We start from the raw sequence: 18,629 nt of genomic DNA, 5'->3' as shown, positions 1-18,629 counted from the left end.
CCACGAGAAGTTATTGCCTCATCCACCTTATCTCTCTAATGTCCTGGGACCGACACGGCTACCACAATATTGAATGAGCATCTAGGAGCCATTCTAAAATCTGATTCTGGTGAACACTACAGCAGCGGTTCTCAGTAACCCGTGGACCTTCATTTCGATTTCAAATTTTGCCACAGACCCCCAAGTCCACTGCTCAGCCCCAAGCCCCGCCCCCACTCCACCCCTACCCCCAAGGCCCCACCTCTTCCTGCCCCCGCTCCACCTTACCCCTCCTCTTCCCTGCCTCTTTCTGCCCCCTCCCTCAAGCAACTGCACCCCTTCTCTTCCCCCTCCTTCCCAGCACCAGCTGTTCCCCGGCATGCAGGAGGCACTGGGAGGGAGGGGGAGGACTTGAGGGAGGGAGGGGGAGGAGCTGATTAGTGGGGCCAGCAGCACCGGCCAGGATTCAACCCCCTCCCCACTCCTGGAGTACCCTCAGTCTGCGGACCCCAGTTTGAGAAATGCTGCACTAGAGCTTTCCTATCTTAATTTACACTGTTACTAGAATTAATGTTGCCAGCTACACATCCTGAAATTCTGGATGATTGTTCTAAAATGGGGGAGGTGGGTATTTTAAGAGGAGCCATTTTCACTATAAATTAGACATATAGCTATGCCATGACATGCCAGAGAAATGAATGAGCTCGGACCTGACCCAGAACACTGGAGGAAGAGTTAGCAGTAGTGGTACCTAGAATCAGAGGAGAGGTGTTCACTATGCCAGGCACTGTATGTACACACACACACACAGAATCAGAGCTTGCAGCCTAAATAGACAAGACAAATAATAGTAGGAGAAAAACAGAAGCACAGAGAGGTGAACTGATTTACCTATGGTGACACAGAAGTCAGTGGCAGAATAAGAAATAGGATCTCCAGTCTTGAGCCAAAACCCTATGTGCTACTACAATACAAACCAACCCACCACTTGCCCAGGTCTTCTGGCACTCAGTCCATTCTACCCAACTGCCTCTTTGCTTGTTTCAAACCTTTTCTGCCCCCCACCCAACCCTCCAAACTTTAGGGAAGTGTAGACCCTATCTCTATAAAGTTCCAGATTGTAAATCCTAACCAGAACATGCCTGAGCTTTGGGGAGCTTCAAATAAGAATTTCAGTTTGGGCCCTTCCCCAATTAATAACAATATTTTGCTAGTATACAAGCCTTTCATGCCGTGATATTGACCTCACCTCTCTATGTTTCCAATAATTGTGTTTTACCCTCCCTGCCATCAAGAATGGCACAGACGGGTTTTTTCTTTTCCAACTCACCAGCCTCAGGCCTGCATCAGGGACCGGGTCTGAGGTAAAGTGTCCTGAATGGAAGAGCAGGTGTGAGGTAAATTGCTCTACATGGCAACCCGAAAGTGACCCACCTCCAGCTTTTGCCTCAGATCAGGAGCAAGTTATGGCACGAAGCCTATTCCAAGTGCCATATAAGCTTTACAAAAATGCAAGTGATTGTGCTGAATCAAACACCCCTCCAACCTGTCCAAAGACACAGTGGGTCCAATCTTGCTCCTACTGCATTCAGAGGCAAACAACTGAACATGATTTCCCAGTGTGATGCTCCAGCAAATAGGGCCATTCCAACCCTTAGGTGTATAAACAAAGGAGCAGGGAGGAGATTTTACCTTTGTGCACAGCACATTGTGCACTGGTGAGATGGATACCAGAACACTGCATCCAGTTCTGGTATCCACATTTTTGATAGGGATGTTGAAAAACTGGAGAGGTACAAAAATGATTTGAGGGCTAGCGGGGGGGTGGGGGGGAAGGAAAGATTGAGAGGTAACTTGATTAGAAGTGTAAGGATCTTCACAAGGAGAAGATACAGATTTAATAATTTTATTAAGATAATGTTGAAGTAAAAAGAAAATGGTACAGAGTTTAGGCATAGATGTTTCTGGTTATCAGGGAATAAGGTACAGATTATCAAGGGGTGTGAAGTTCAGTTTAGGAGCGGGTGGCATAAGGAATACATAATCTGTAATCTCCCTGATTGGGGGTAAAAGTTTAACGGGTCAAAGTACAGATATTGAGATATGGGGGTATGTTGTCCATATAATGGCTATGTTCAGGTGTGGAGTATAATGAGCGGGTACGATGATGAGGATGGATCTACCCTTATATTAAATCACTCTTTAATCTAACGGAAAAAGGCATAACACACAAACCAATTGCTGGAAGCTGAAGGCAGACAAATTCAAATTAGAAATCAGGTACAAATTTTTAAGAGTGAGGAGAATTAACAATCACAACAAACTATGGAAGGCGCTGGCGGATTCTCCATTTGCTGATGTCTTCAAATCAAGACTGGATGCCTTTCCCAGAGATATGCTTTAGTCACACATAAATTATTGGGCTTAATACAGGGGTAAATGCACGAAATGTAGTAGCCTGTGATATAAAGAAGGTCAAACTAGATGATGTAATGTTCTTTTCTGGCCTTAAACTCTACGACTTGATGAATCCCATTGACTAAAACAGAAGCAGGATCAGGTCCAATAAGTTCATTAACCTAATGAAAATAGATCTAATGAATGAGCAACTCCACAAACACCCAGCACAATGGTTTCTATTTGAACGTGCCAACAATGCTCCTGAGTCCAGTTGCTTGTCAGACGGCCGAATCCTGTCATTCAAGTCTTTGTGACTCTACCTATTGTGGGGAAACCCTTTTCTTGTAGGGAGACCCCCCTTCTTTTGTTCTTATGGAGAAATCTTTAAGTGCTTGGAGAGGGAAAGGGAGTCTCCAGCTCAGAACAAAGAGGAATGGTGCTTCTGCCAGCAGGAGGCTAACAAGCAAATGACAATTTCTATCTCCCATGGCTCGAGTACAATCACTTCAGGCAGTGTCAAGACCTATGTCAGCTCAGTGCCCTGCCGAACTTCCACACAATAGATCAGGATGTCTGCGTTCAGAGAACAAAAGCCTCCTCAAGGGAGTCATCTCACAGAGCTGCAAGGCAGAATGCTCAATAGCCAGGGCTATTCAGCAAAGCTTACCTCTTAAAGCCATTGAAACTGACTGATGGCCTAAATGACTGGGAATTATTACCATGTTGAAATGATCAAGTACTGATAATCCTAGTATCAGTACATTAGAGCATGCCCCGGAGACGACATTTATCATTTTGTGTTATATATTAATAGTCATTACATTGTAAAAATAACATAGGGTTTATTCCAGATTAAAAAAGTGGCTTGAAGTTCTGGGTCACAATGGGTCCAGGGGAACTTGGCTCTCTGCACTCAGCCAAACGATTTAGCTCTGAAACTGAGTCAAGCTGCAGGGAACAATTTTTTCAGTTTTTCCCTGGGTTCCTGCTGTTGATCAATCATGGGGAGAAGGGAGAAATCATGTTTCCACAAGGCAGGTCTATTAAGTCAGTTCAGTAGAGCCAAGCAGCATCTCACCCTGGGACCCCCATTGAAATGAGAAGCACGGAGATAATTCAGCCAAAAGCTTGATGAAACAACCAATGCTAAAGGCTCATCTCAGCAAGGGCCTTCCTGTGTCCAGTGGGGAAGGAATAGGCAGAGGCTAGGGTCATACGAGAACATGTGGGCAAAATTTGACACAAAATATGCCAAGAACCTATTCACAGCAACAGGAAGCAATCACACGATGTGCGACTCAGCATCCATCACACAGGGCAGTAGCCTTCCTGAGAAACAGTCCCTTGGATCTGTTCTGGACTTGCTTGTTTGTATTGTTGTTAATACTTTTTTTGTGATTGTTGCCTAGAATCAATTCAACTCCCATGAAACCACATGTGTAATGAAAGGCAATAGCTCTGGAAAGTGTTGTCAAGGAAGTCAAGCCCCATTTGCCTCCTATTAAATCCCTATTATCTAAATGCTGGGGAGTGGTTCTGTGAATGCTCCCCCTGTGTATAGGGCAAATTCATCCCCAGTGTAACTTGACTGACATCAAGGGAGGGCCAAATTTATGTCCCTATGAACCTTTAACTCCCATTAGCCCCAGCAGAGGCTGCATGCTTAGTGAAACTTCCCTGAGTCATCAAAACATGCTCCCATTACCCTGATGCTGCATCAAAGGGAAATAGACAAGAGTCCTTCATCTGCCAATAAATCTACGTTTTATTTTTAAATAGTCTTCTAAGGACTTTTCTCTGCACTCGATTTCTTTGATATGAACATCTCCCCTTCTGCCTCAGTGGGGAAGCAAGTAAAAAGATAGCCTTGTTTGTGATAAGAGTATCCAGAGAAGCCAAGTATTTTTTATGGATCTGACCCTTTAATGAGTAAAGACACAAAGATCATTTATTACAAGTGATCCTTTGCCAGCAGCCCTTATGCATGTTACCAATTTCAAAAGCTTTATATTCCCCTTTTAGATGTGCTTTGTACTGTTTCCCACTCATTAGAAGATGGCTATTGTAAATAGCACTTCCAACGTTAATATTAAATGCAGAAAGAAACATCAAAACAGGGCTATGGCTGTGAGGCAAACTGACAAAAGCCAGGAAATTCAAAAAGTTAAGACTGCCAGTCTGTCCTTAACTTTCCTCACTGTGGAAAGAAACACATGCATGTGCACGCATGCACAAGCCAGTGAGTTACTCAGGGTAATTGCAAAAGTGTCAGTTTATGTCACTCCATCCAATGACAACTAAACACAAGGATTCTCGGTTTTTAAAATGACCTCACTATTGTACTGATCAGTTAAGCACTAGAGTGATGCTTTGGAGCCCAAATTTTAAATTTTAGAGCAAGGGTCTTTGGGGAGTCTTGTGAGCATAAAACAGCATCTGAAACCATCAGACCTCTGGGAATTTTACACTTGTAACCCACACACCTCCTGGAAAGTGACAGTATGTTTGCTCCAGGCAAACAAACTCCAGAGCACAACCATGCGCTTCCATTTTTTTTTATTTGTACACGGCAGCGTGAAGTAACAGTGGATTAGTCGTAGTAGTTTCACTCCGACAGCTTGCTCAGTGCTGTGCAGTGCCCAGAAATAGAGACAGGCCCTGCCCAGAGCTGCATTTAGTTTTTCACAGCACATTTCATTGTACACTACAGTGCTCGACTACACACTACACTACTCTACTGTCTCCATCCCAGGGGAAACACTGATATATTTCCATGTTTGGTTTTGTCCAAAGAAGGATGCTGTTTTTCACAAAATTGAAAATTCAGAAAAAAAATTCAGTTTGGGAATGTTAAAACATCTGGTTTTGTTGAACCAAAATTAAGTGATTAGTTTCAAGCCAGTTTGACATTAGTCTGCGTCCCCTCGAGTTGCCATTGTGCCTCACAGGAGTTATGGGGGATGGAGGGAGAGGGATAGTTCAGTGGTTTGAGCATTAGCCTGCTAAACCCAGGGTTGGGAGTTCAATCTTTGAGGGGGCCATTTAGGGATCTGGGGCAAAAAAGTGGGGATTAGGCCTGCTTTGAGCAGTGGGTTGGACTAAATGACCTCTTGAGGTCCCTTCCAACCCTGATATTCTATGATTCCATGCCCTCATTTTCCTGTATGGGACAGGCTCCTGGACCAGACTATATATTCCATGATGCACTATGGCCATGACACTCCCACAGGGGTTCAGAGGGAAGGCTGTAGACCATCATGGGAAATGTAGTCCAGACAGGTTTGATTCAGTTAGATGAGCTGAAGTGTTTCAATGCAGGGCAACCTGACCTGAAACAAAAATCTTTTGTTTAGAATTCCTTGAGGATGATAAAACCTCAAAGACTTTTGGCAAAATTGGAATTTCCTTACAGAAAGTTTTGATTTTGCAGAAATTGCATCTTTTTTTCCTTTGAAAAACATTAACCAAAAAATCTTGATCTTCTGTAGTAGCCACCTCTGAACCAAGAGGGTAGCAGCCAGTCCTTTTTTTAAGTATCAGAGGGGTAGCCATGTTAATCTGTGTCCACAAAAACTACGGAGGAGTCCGGTGGCACCTTAAAGACTAACTGATTTATTTGGGCATAAACTTTTGTGGGTAAAAAACTCACTTCTTCAGATGCATGGAGTGAAAATTACAGATACAAGCATAAATATACTGACACATGAAGAGAAGGGAGTTACCTTACAAGTGAAGAGCCAGTGATGACAAAGCCAATTCCACCAAATGCATCCGATGAAGTGAGCTGTAGCTCACGAAAGCTTATGCTCTAATAAATTTGTTAGTCTCTAAGGTGCCACAAGTACTCCTTTTCTTTTTGCGAATACAGACTAACATGGCTGCTACTCTGAAAAAAGCCAATTCAGTCAGGGTAGATGTGGTCACCTCCTCATCAATTATTGGGAGTGATCTCTACCAAGAGAGAGAAAATTGCTTTTTTAGTGAGTCAGCCACTCCCAGTCCCTATTCAAGCCCAAATTAATGGTGTTAAGTTTGCAAATGAATTGTAGCTCTGCAATTTCTCTTTGAAGTCTGTTTTTGAAGTTTTTTTGTTGAAGGGTGACTACTTTTAAATCTGCATTGCTGGCTCTGTCAATCTGTTTCTTCACTTCCCCAGGTGGATATTGCAGTTTAAAGAATGCTTGATAAAGATCTTTTAGGTGTTTGTCTCTGTCTAAGGGATTGGAGCAAATGTGATTGTATTTTAGGGCTTCGCTGTAGACAATGGAACTGGATCGTGTGATGTGTCCTGAATGGAAGCTAGAGAAGTGAAGAAACAGACTGAGAGAGCGACACGGGTATCCAGAAGTCACCTACTACAGGACATGCCTAACAAGGAAAACAAAAGAACACCACCGGCCATCACCTACAGCCCCCAGCTAAAACCTCTCCAACACATCATCAACAATATACAACCTGTCCTGGAAAATGATCCCTCACTCTCACAGAACTTGGGAGGCAGGCCAGTCCTCGCTTACAGACAGCCCCCCAACCTGAAGCAAATACCAGCAACTACACACCACACCACAGAAACACTAACCCAGGAACCAATCCCTGTAACAAACCCCGTTGCCTACTGTGTCTCCTTAGCTCTAGTGACACCATCAGAGGACCCAACCACACCAGCCACATCATCAGGGGCTCATTCACCTGCACATCTACTAATGTGATATATGCCATGATGTGCCAGCAATGCCCCTCTGCCATGTACATTGACCAAACCAGACAGTCTCTACGTAAAAGAATAAATGGACACAAATCAGACATTAGGAATGGTAACATACAAAAGCCAATAATAAACACTTCAATCTCCTGGACAATCAATAACAGATTTAAAAGTAGCTATCCTTCAAGAAAAAAAACTTCAAAAACAGACTTCAAAGAGAAACTGCAGAGCTACAATTCATTTGCAAACTTAAAATCATTAATTTGGGTTTGAATAGGGACTGGGAGTGGTTGGCTCACTACAAAAGCAATTTTCCCTCTCTTGGTATTGATACCTCCTCATCAATTATTGGGAGTGGACCACATCCACCCTGACTGAATTGGCCTTGTCAACACTGGTTCTCCACTTGTAAGGTAACTCCCTTCTCTTCATGTGTCAGTATATTTATACTTGTATCTGTAATTTTCACTTCATGCATCTGAAGAAGTGTTTTTTTACCCATGAAAGCTTATGCCCAAATAAATCTGTTAGTCTTTAAGGTGCCACCAGAGTCCTTTTCTTAACAAATTGCCCATAAGTGGGAGAGAAATTATTTCTACCAAGGACACCAGGGCAAAGACATTCTATTTCAAAAGGTGGCACAGGATCTTTAGTGGCCACATACCACAGATAGGAGCTTGGTTTCTAAGGCCGTGTCCACACAAGAATGTTGCACTAATTTAACTAAAAGTTTAAACTGAGTTAATGAAACTGATGCAAACAACGATAATTTCAGTGAAAAAGAGTTGGAGGGTTGGGGTTTTTTGTTTTTTTGTTTATCTTAAATTTCTTTCTAGTTAACTTAAGCTAAACTGAAATCAGTCTGAATTAAATTGAAATAAAAGAGTGTCCACACAGCCTTTTGCACTGGTTTAACTAAATCGGCTTTTTAAAAAAATGCTCTTTAATTAAAGCAGAGCAATTTTTTTTGTTTAGACAAGCCCTAAGATCTCATCGAAAAAGATCCACTACCAATTAAACTGCATGGTATTTATCTGCTTCAGGAGGACATGGGAAGTACAGAGAAGTCAACTCTGTGCTGGGATGTCAGTTTGTTATTCCCTGTCCTGGAGTCTAGAGTTTCAGAGTTTAAATATTTTGTACCCATAAGGGATACTCCTGGAAGACGGCTGTCAGTAGCATGAAATGGTCACATCTTGCAACTGCATGAAAAGTAAATGCAAGATTATTTGAAAAGGTCATTTTATTCTGAAAGGGAAATGATTTAGACTCATGGTGCTATCTATCTGCACTCATTTAGAACAGAAAACATACTTCTTATTTACTCAAAGCCAAGAAGCTGTTTGGTGCTTCAAAACCAGAGGCCCCTGCACCAAGAGACTTACAGTCTAAATTAGACAGACAATAGCATCCAAACCATGTAACATCCAACTTCAACCAATATAGGGTTATTTATTTTAATATATGTTTCTTACTTGGCGAGATGCCATTGGAAGGACTCAAAGGCAATATGGAGGTAGTGAGATGAATTCCATTATTCTTATATCTACCCAGAGCACAGGACCAACATTATGGGGGGGAAAAAACAAACAAAATTGAGCGTGATTGGCTTTTTCTTTAATTACCTTAAAATTCCCGAACACAACGAGATTCCTGTGTGTGCTAAATTTTAGCACTGAGCAAATTGGCTCAGCTGAGTTAGGAACCCCTGAAAATAAAGCTTTATAATGGAGCTGCTGATACAGCAAATAGCTGCCCCATATAGCAAAGTGACTTTAGAACAGCCAGTTCACAGGATCATTTGAGAAGAGGCGTTTTCCCTATGTAAGCTTGTCTTTTGTATTGCTCACACTCCTACATGCTACTTTGTGCCAAACTATTTGCTATTCTGTGGAGGCTTCTGCAGTTTCCTACATCAGATGGAATTTACCTCCATGTAATTATTTGTTCTGGAAACTCTTTGATCTCTACTTCCCTTGTAACTGCAGTGTAGTCATGCTTTGAACTACAAAAAAGTACCAATTTAAGGCTCTTACAAACATAATGGTTAATCCTAACAACAAGGTGTTAATTGGTCTCTTGGAGATTTAAGCCACAGTCACAATAGGCTCTTATATCTGTTTACTGCTGTTGTATTTCCTCCTCCCCACAGTAAGAAAGTATTGGGTCCAATAGTCCTTTTATGCAGATTTCTATTTTTTCAGATTATGTTACAGTTTGGGATAAAAAATAGAATATAAATGTAATAGATTTCTCTCAACAGGTGTGATTAAGGAAAATTAAACTCACAGCAAATGGTTTGAGGCTGTGTATTCATGGATAAGAACAGATGAAAATTCAGGTCACACCGAAACTCTTTCTGGGGCACAATAATCCACTGTTAAATGAAAGCTATTTCTTGGTATGACAATTTCATCCAATCCATTTGCCCTGGCAAATATAGTCCCCAGAACTATTCACAATAGGCCTTTCATTTTTTAAAAGCCAGGCCTTGAATGTTTACTGAACATGTTAAAATGAAAAGCATGCATCAGATAACCCCCCCAATCTATATTTGACAGGAAGAACATTTTCTGCTCAGGGTCAGACCTAATACAGGAATGCATGGCTTATCCTACACACCCTGTCTTGCAAGAATCACGCCTTCATTTGTCATCAATATTCCAACTCCGGGACCCCCAAGACTGTAGTGGTGTTAACATACCACTTCACTTTGAAAGGTCCCTTGAAATATGTGTTAACTACTTATGCTAAACAATCTGTTCCACATTGTATTTATCTGTGACACTCTGAGTACCATTCCCAGAGCTGAAGAAGAGTCCTGTGTAAGCTTGAAAGCTTGTCTCTCTCACCATAGGCGCCAACTTCTCCTGGTGCTGGTGGGTGCTCGTGCCTCGCCCTGACTCCACCCCACCCCACCCCACTCCATTCCAAACCCTTCCCCAAAGTCCCCACCCCAACTCCGCCCCCTCCCTGCCCCTTCCCCAAATCCCCTCCCCAGCCTCTTCCCCACCTCTTCCCCTGAGTGCTGCGTGTTCCCACTCCTCCCCCCTCCCTCCCACAGCCTGTTATGCCGCAAAACAGCTGTTTCGCGGCAGCAAGCGCTGGGAGGAGAAGTGGGGAAGGAGTGCTCAGGGGAGGAGGCAGAGGTGAGGTGGGCAGGGAGCTGCTGGTGGATGCAGAGCACCCACCAATTTTTCCCCATGGGTGCTCCAGCCCTGGACACCCACAAAGTCAGCTCCTATGTCTCTCACCAACAGAAACTGGCGCAATCAGAGATAATATCTCACCCACCTTCTCTCTCTAATCTCCTGGGAGGCAGTTTCCTGTGGCATTTGACATTATAGTCACATGTTAAATTAGATTGTAGCTTTAGTCCATCTCCTTGTGTACTGGTGATAATACAAGAAAAATCCCATTTATAGCCTCATGCTTGCTGGCAGTATCAGCCATCTGTTGTGCAGACATAAAGACTGAACTCCAGTCCTTCCACAACAGGAACATGTTTCCTTGGCAGGAGCAGCCAGTTTTTGAATGAACACAGCTCTTGCAAGTGAAGGTGAATTCCCATCAGCGACAAAGGTCAGAAGTGCACCTACAGCATGGTCATTTCCAAGGAGCATCTGCTAAAAGAGCTTTCTTGCCATAGCTGGGTTCATTGACTGGGAGAACAAGCTACTCTAGAGACATGGGATAAAACATGCTTTCCCAAACCTGTGGAGCTAGAGATCCCCTTCCAGGCTAAGGGCTTGTCTTCACATATAGCGCTACAGCAGTGCGGCTGCTGTAGACAAGACAAGACACTTCTATGTCAATTGGAGAATGTAGTTAATCCACCTCCCCTAGAGGTGGTAGCTATGTCAATGGGAGAGCTTCTCCCCATTACCTAGCGCTGTTTACAGGCTGGAGTTAGGTGGGTATAACTACATTGCTCTGGGAGGTGGATTTTTCTCATCCCTGAGCAACATAGTTCTACCAATACAGGTCTGTAGTGTAGACCTGGCCTAAGAAACAGTTCCCAACTGCCCCCACATAAATACATCTGTCCAGTTAGAGACAAAGTCCTGTAACTCTAGCCATAGCAGAAACCTCCACTTAATTATGAAGTTTCAAAAAGTGAATGTTCATTATGGAAGAGGGGCCCAAGGACCAGACTCCTGGGTCTGGCCAATTTGGTTGGGTGCAGCAGGATCCACGTGGGAATAGGGGAGAAATGTGGCTCCTGTTTCCCCTAGCTGAGAGCTGACTGGGGCCCAAGCCAGCTTGCACTGTAAATCCAGGCACACATACGTACTGTCTTATTAGCAAAGGCTGAAACAGCCTGTTGCACAAACGTTCACATACCCCCTGCATTTGTCTACAAGATATTGTTCTAGGGTTATAAAGGGACACCCCAGTACCAGGGCTTATGGTGCAGTTTTTTGGCACGCTGTCCCATACCCTCCTGAACACACCCTGGGCCTTTGTGCAACCCACAATCTGAGAAACCGATATGCTTAATTTGCAAGATATATTGAATAGACTCATATCACAATGCGCATTGTGAATAAGGGGAAGGGGTGAGAGAGTTCCACTCAGTTTTCCCAAGTGTTGGTGCAGTTTATAGACCATGCATCTCTCATCCGGAGAAGCTAAAAGTCACATTGAAAACTTTTAGTTCTCATCATAAAATCTTGAACCAGAGCCTTATTTTTCTGGCTCTTCACCCTGTCTTGTACTCAGATTTCTTCCCTTTTTGATCTATTGCCAATATATAAGTAAACACTGAGTGGGATTAACAGTTAAAGGGTTTTTTGCTGTTGCTTTTTTTTAAATGTTCTGTGAAATGAGAAAGCTGTTCAAACAAACCTATAAAATATCACAATCTGTCTTCTCTGGTAAATTCAACCACACCTTCCTGGGAAAACAATAGTTTTATAACTGCAACCTAATACAATAAATCTAAAGTACTTCATCATCATAAATCATGCTTAAATACCATGTTTCACGATAATGATGTTTAGCAGTGTCATGCTGTCAAAAGAGGAGTGAAAAGACTTGACTCGACAGATGAACACAAGTTTGAGCTTTTCTTGAGATCTTTGATTAAGAAGTCCATCTCTTACTCTGGAGAATGGTGCTCTCCCATGTATTTCATCATGATCATCTTGTGTGACAAGTTTCTATTAGGAGACTGTCAAGGAATTTATGGTTTTCCATCTAGGCATTTAAAGACTACATGATTGAAGTGCACACGCATATTCAAAGTTGAACAGGCAGGCAGGATTTTGAAATTAAACAGCTACCTGAACAGAAAGGAGAAGATAGAGACAAATCCTCTGCTGGTATAATGCTACTGAAGTTATGCCAGCAAATTATTTGGTCCAATGAGTTCAGGTAGTGAAGTGCTGTGGTATACACACCCGCATCCACAGTCACTACAGACTCAAACTTGCGGGTGCTGAAAAGCTGGTAATTTGGTAGTGTTGCAGCCTCAAATTTCCATTTATTACAAAATAATTGAGGGAATGCTATCTCCTGAACTTACAGAAGGCTTCCTTTAACGGAGCCTTGCAATCTCTGAAGTACTCCTCTTACTCCACACCTAGCGAGATAGGGAAGTACTGTCCAGGGTGACATAGAAAGTCTGTTGAAGAGCAAGGAGATGAACCCAGGTCTCCTGACTGCAAGGCTATCACCTTAACCCCTACATCTTCATTTCTTCATTCAGTTTAGGTCTATCAGCCCTATCATTACTGAAGTTTCCTTCTAGAAAAGCCTTCTTCCCAAACCTGCTTTGGGGTCACTGATACTAAATGAGTGCATTTGGGAAGCCACAACTCTGGATCTAGGGTTTCTTTGGGTGTAAATCAGCAGAGAGCATGATTAGGGAGCACAAATACCAATGGAGGAAGTGGTAAGTTATTCAAAATCTCTAACAATAATAGTGTAACATATATTATTTACACGCTATGACAATGGTACTTACCGATACCTAGAACTGGTGGAATTTGATCTGTTTTATCTATCCAATCACTCTTGAAGTGTGTGGGAGTGGGGGGGAAGGGGAGAGGAGGGGAAGTATTTCCTTCCAGACTATCCTTTTTCACAGAAGAATGTGAACAAAATCTACTAATCATGTTTTTAAAAAAATACTTTGGCATCTATATTTTTGAGGTTGCCATTGCTAATCTCAGTATCAGCACTGGAGTGGGAAAAACAGATACATGCATCGATCTGTTCTAAGCCGCAGGAAATCTTGGGAGAACAGGCTGTCTCCCAAGTATCACAGTGCTTTCTGCTTCCACTTGAGTTGGATAGTCTCAAAACAGTCTCCCTTGTCATAACCTGACTTTCCTGTTTCCAACTCTAGCTGAAAAACAAAAGAATTAAAAACGTGGAGGTGGGGGGGAATTAGTCACCATTTTTTTCCAAAGCTAAAAAAAATATTTGTTTTGAATACTGAGTGAAAATTCAGGCTGATCCTTACTCCCGCACTTTATGCATTCTTTTAAAGTATAATGACACGTTTCAGAGTAGCAGATGTGTTAGTCTGTATTCGCAAAAAGAAAAGGAGTACTTGTGGCACCTTAGATATTGTGGAAAAGCAGCATCACTTGCCCCATAACCTCAGCCGTGCAGAACACAATGCCATCCAAAGCCTCAGAAACAACTCTGACATCATAATGAAAAAGGCTGACTAAGGAGGTGCTGCCATCATCATGAATAGGTCAGAATATGAACAAGAGGCTACTAGGCAACTCTCCAACACCACTTTCTACAAGCCATTACCCTTTGATCCCACTGAGGGTTACCAAAAGAAACTACAACATTTGCTCAAGAAACTCCCTGAAAAAGCACAAGAACAAATCCGCACAGACACACCCCTGGAACCCCGACCTGGGGTATTCTATCTGCTACCCAAGATCCATAAACCTGGAAATCCTGGACGCCCCATCATCTCAGGCATTGGCACCCTGACAGCAGGATTGTCTGGCTATGTAGACTCCCTCCTCAGGCCCTACGCTACCAGCACTCCCAGCTACCTTTGAGACACCACTGACTTCCTGAGGAAACTACAATCCATCGGTGATCTTCCTGAAAACACCATCCTGGCCACTGTGGATGTAAAAGCCCTCTACACCAACATTCCACACAAAGATGGACTACAAGCCGTTAGGAACAGAATCCCCGATAATGTCACAGCTAACCAGGTGGCTAAACTTTTTGACTTTGTCCTCACCCATAACTATTTCACACTTGGGGACAATGTATACCTTCAAATCAGCGGCACTGTGATGGGCACCCGCATGGCCCCACAGTATGCCAACATTTTTATGGCTGACTTAGAACAATGCTTCCTCAGCTCTCATCCCCTAATGCCCCTACTCTACTTGCGCTACATTGAGGACATCTTCATCATCTGGACCCATGGAAAAGAAGCTCTTGAGGAATTCCACCATGATTTCAACAATTTCCATTCCATCATCAACCTCAGCCTGGACCAGTCCACACAAGAGATCCACTTCCTGGACACTACGGTGCTAATAAGCGATGGTCACATAAAAACCACCCTGTACCGGAAACCTACTGACCACTATGCCTACCTACATGCCTCCAGCTTTCATCCAGACCACACCACACAATCCATTGTCTACAGCCAAGCTCTACGAGATAACCACATTTGCTCCAACCCCTCAGATAGAGACAAACACCTACAAGATCTCTATCAAGCGTTCTTACAACTACAATACCCACCTGCTGAAGTGAAGAAACACATTGACAGAGCCAGAAGAGTACCCAGAAGTCACCTACTACAGGACAGGCCTTGCTTGTCACCATGAAAGGTTTTCCTCCTTTCCCCCGCCTGCTGCTGGTGATGGCTTATCTTAAGTGATCACTCTCCTTACAGTAAAAAGAAAAGGAGTACTTGTGGCACCTTAGAGACTAACAAATTTATTAGAGCATAAGCTTTAGTGAGCTACAGCTCACTTCATCGGATGCATCCGATGAAGTGAGCTGTAGCTCATGAAATCTTATGCTCTAATAAATTTGTTGGTCTCTAAGGTGCCACAAGTACTCCTTTTCTTTTTGCGAATACAGGCTAACATGGCTGCTACTCTGAAACCTCTCCTTACAGTGTGTATGATAAACCCATTGTTTCATGTTCTCTGTTTGTGTATATCAATCTCCCCTCTGTTTTTTCCACCAAATGCATCCAATGAAGTGAGCTGTAGCTCACGAAAGCTTATGCTCTAATAAATGTGTTAGTCTCTAAGGTGGCACAAGTACTCCTTTTCTTTTTGCGAATACAGACTAACACGGCTGCTACTCTGAAACCCACCTTTATCCTGCGGCAGATTGACATTTCCTGTCTTGGGGGATTGTTCATTGCAACAAAACTGAAGACTCGTCAGATGAGATGGATTGAAAATAGCGAGGTTGGATTCAGCACTAAAACACCTCCCAAGTTTTGAGGCGAGGTTTAATTCAAGACCCATGTTTACAGTGAAAGTAAGAAGGGAGCCCTCACCATCCCAGAGACAAATGTGTGCTGGAGTAGCCAAAGTGAGATAGGAAATTTTTAAAAAGCTAGGACTGTTCCGAACATTTGTCAATCCATTTCTGGGGCAAAGTACAATCTACAGGCACATTCCAAAGGGAATATTGAATATTTTATTGACAGTTCAGTCCTAATGAACTGGTTTCCATGGTGACTATCTATAAGGTCTTCCCCTTGCATTTAGGGGGGAGGGGGAGTGCCTCTTTCCTGTTAGTCTCTAAGGTGCCACAAGTACTCCTTTTTTTTTTTTAACCATTTTTCAGCAAGTCTCATAAATCTTTTGTTTGATCCCTGACAGTTTTGCTTCCTGGAGCAGGGAACAACAAATACACAATCTTAGGATGAGCATTCCTGACTCATTAATGAGCCTTTAATGCCTTTAATGAGCCTTCTCATTAATGAGAAATGTGCCAGCTAGATCATCTAAAAATAGCTCAGGTACCCATGAGAAAAGGTTACCTGCCAAACTATGAGTAAACAGAGAGGCTATTGCCCAATAGACCCGAAAGCAAGTGAGCCCACACCTCAAACATTCCCTAGTGAACACTCAGAAGCTATATTAAATGAGTTCATTTTTTCAGGAAAGGTTTAGATTTGTTGAAGATACAGCTGCAGCAAAGGTCTACTTACACTTCTGTTCTTCAGGGCCCTGAACAATCCCTCACCCCCGCCAACACTGGATCTTGTTTCTCACTATACGCTTCAAGGCAGCAATTATCTCTTTGTTTCAGAGGTTTCAGAGTAGCAGCCGTGTTAGTCTGTATTCGCAAAAAGAAAAGGAGTACTTGTGGCACCTTAGAGACTAACAAATTTATTAGAGCATAAGCTTTCGTGAGCTACAGCTCACTTCATCGGATGCATTTGGTGGAAAATATAGAGGAGAGATTTATATACACACACAGAGAACATGAAACAATGGGTTTATCATACACACTGTAAGGAGAGTGATCACTTAAGATAAGCCATCACCAGCAGCAGGGGGGGGAAGGAGGAAAACCTTTCATGGTGACAAGCAAGGTAGGCTAATTCCAGCAGTTAACAAGAATATCAGAGGAACAGTGGGGGGTGGAGTGGGAGGGAGAAATACCATGGGGAAATAGTTTTACTTTGTGTAATGACTCATCCATTCCCAGTCTCTATTCAAGCCTAAGTTAATTGTATCCAGTTTGCAAATTAATTCCAATTCAGCAGTCTCTCGTTGGAGTCTGTTTTTGAAGCTTTTTTGTTGAAGGATAGCCACTCTTAGGTCTGTAATCGAGTGACCAGAGAGATTGAAGTGTTCTCCAACTGGTTTTTGAATGTTATAATTCTTGACGTCTGATTTGTGTCCATTCATTCTTTTACGTAGAGACTGTCCAGTTTGGCCAATGTACATGGCAGAGGGGCATTGCTGGCACATGATGGCATACATCACATTGGTAGATGCGCAGATGAACGAGCCTCTGATAGTGTGGCTGATGTGATTAGGCCCTATGATGGTATCCCCTGAATAGATATGTGGACAGAGTTGGCAACGGGCTTTGTTGCAAGGATAGGTTCCTGGGTTAGTGGTTCTGTTGTGTGGTGTGTGGTTGCTGGTGAGTATTTGCTTCAGATTGGGGGGCTGTCTGTAAGCAAGGACTGGCCTGTCTCCCAAGATCTGTGAGAGTGATGGCTCGTCGTTCAGGATAGGTTGTAGATCCTTGATGATGCGTTGGAGAGGTTTTAGTTGGGGGCTGAAGGTGATGGCTAGTGGCGTTCTGTTGTTTTCTTTGTTGGGCCTGTCCTGTAGTAGGTGACTTCTGGGTACTCTTCTGGCTCTGTCAATCTGTTTCTTCACTTCAGTAGGTGGGTATTGTAGTTGTAGGAATGCATGATAGAGATCTTGTAGGTGTTTGTCTCTGTCTGAGGGGTTGGAGCAAATGCGGTTATATCGTAGCGCTTGGCTGTAGACAATGGATCGAGTGGTATGATCTGGATGAAAGCTAGAGGCATGTAGGTAGGAATAGCGTTCAATAGGTTTCCGATATAGGGTGGTGCTTATGTGACCATCGCTTATTAGCACCGTAGTGTCCAGGAAGTGGATCTCTTGTGTGGACTGGTCCAGGCTGAGGTTGATGGTGGGATGGAAATTGTTGAAATCATGGTGGAATTCCTCAAGAGCTTCTTTTCCATGGGTCCAGATGATGAAGATGTCATCAATGTAGCGCAAGTAGAGTAGGGGCATTTGGGGATGAGAGCTGAGGAAGCGTTGTTCTAAGTCAGCCATAAAAATGTTGGCATACTGTGGGGCCATGCGGGTGCCCATCACAGTGCCGCTGATTTGAAGGTATACATTGTCACCAAATGTGAAATAGTTATGGGTGAGGACAAAGTCACAAAGTTCAGCCACCAGGTTAGCCGTGACATTATCGGGGATACTGTTCCTGATGGCTTGTAGTCCATCTTTGTGTGGAATGTTGGTGTAGAGGGCTTCTACATCCATAGTGGCTAGGATGGTGTTTTTAGGAAGATCACCGATGGACTGTAGTTTCCTCAGGAAGTCAGTGGTGTCTCAAAGATAGCTGGGAGTGCTGGTAACGAAGGGCCTGAGGAGGGAGTCTACATAGCCAGACAATCCTGCTGTCAGGGTGCCAATGCCTGAGATGATGGGGCGTCCAGGATTTCCAGGTTTATGGATCTTGGGTAGCAGATAGAATACCACAGGTCGGGGTTCTAGGGGTGTGTCTGTGCGGATTTGTTCTTGTGCTTTTTCAGGGAATTTCTTGAGCAAATGGTGTAGTTTCTTTTGGTAACTCTCAGTGGGATCAGTTTTACTTTGTATAATGACTCATCCATTCCCAGTCTCTATTCAAGCCTAAGTTAATTGTATCCAGTTTGCAAATTAATTCCAATTCAGCAGTCTCTCCTTGGAGTCTGTTATTGAAGTTTTTTTGTTGAAGGATAGCCACCCTCAGTTCTGTAATCGAGTGACCAGAGAGATTGAAGTGTTCTCCAACTGGTTTTTGAATATTATAATTCTTG

Source organism: Dermochelys coriacea, chromosome 5, assembly GCF_009764565.3.
Source record: "Dermochelys coriacea isolate rDerCor1 chromosome 5, rDerCor1.pri.v4, whole genome shotgun sequence".
Classification (NCBI taxonomy): domain Eukaryota; kingdom Metazoa; phylum Chordata; order Testudines; family Dermochelyidae; genus Dermochelys; species Dermochelys coriacea.
The sequence above is the reverse complement of the archived record's forward strand: the minus strand, read 5'-3'. Positions refer to the sequence as shown.